Genomic DNA, 998 nt, shown 5'->3' on the forward strand with positions numbered 1-998 from the left:
GAGTTTAGTGATAGTTGACGCTAAATAGTTAAAGTTCTACCACACAGCACTTATTGTGGGTTTTTCACTAGTCTTGCCTAGTGACACATATAGAAACACAAGGAAGGCAAATATTTGTATTTAATCACGGTTGACATTTTACCTTGATGGCTAATTTATTTTTTTTCATTCATATATTTAACTCCTGAGTGCATATTTTCATAGTGCCTACAAAATAAAGCACATATTTTAAAGGTAAATTACACTGTATTTGTAATTAACTGATTTTTGTTTTTTAAATAATGATTCACCTTAGGGATACTTTGTAATACTTTGTAGCTATACAATGCATCCTGAAACATACTGAGCTCTCACCTTTCATTCTTAAGGTTTTAAAGAATTTATATTATTATCATTTTTAATTTTCTCAGCTGAGTCTGCTCCGTTTCCAAGCCACAAATTAAACAGACCAACAACAACAACAACAAACTCAAGGAAGTGAATATTCTTTCCTTTCTTAATTGTTTTAAAATACCCTATAGTATACTGTAAATACCTGTGAAGCTAATGTCATTTTATTATCAGGAGAATGAAATGTTTAACCCCAGTAGAACACATTTATCTTCAAATATTCTTCAATGACTTCTAGATTGCTCTGCTATTCCTTCCTTGCCTAGTGATAATGGGTTAAAGGCAGCAGGAATTGGCTATATTCTAATTAGGGAATATCTAGGGGAAATATTCTCAAATACATCAGGACATCAGACATTACTGAGTCTCACTGCAGCTACTCCTTCAAGAGCAATTGAGATCAAAGATCTTCAAAGCTCCTTCCTCTTTCACCCATGAGATATTAAAAACCAAGGTACCGTATATTCTTAACTCTGAAGGTCATTTTACAGTTTTAGTTTGAATGTCAAGTTATAAAAATAGGACAAACAGTTTCTTTGTAACCCTCGGCTTTGCTTAGAAATATCAAATTGACTTTAGATGGTTAAATTTACATGGCATATCAGTTA

The sequence above is a fragment of the Trachypithecus francoisi genome, unplaced genomic scaffold, assembly GCF_009764315.1.
Source record: "Trachypithecus francoisi isolate TF-2019V2 unplaced genomic scaffold, Tfra_2.0 Contig00586, whole genome shotgun sequence".
NCBI classification, from domain to species: Eukaryota; Metazoa; Chordata; class Mammalia; order Primates; family Cercopithecidae; genus Trachypithecus; species Trachypithecus francoisi.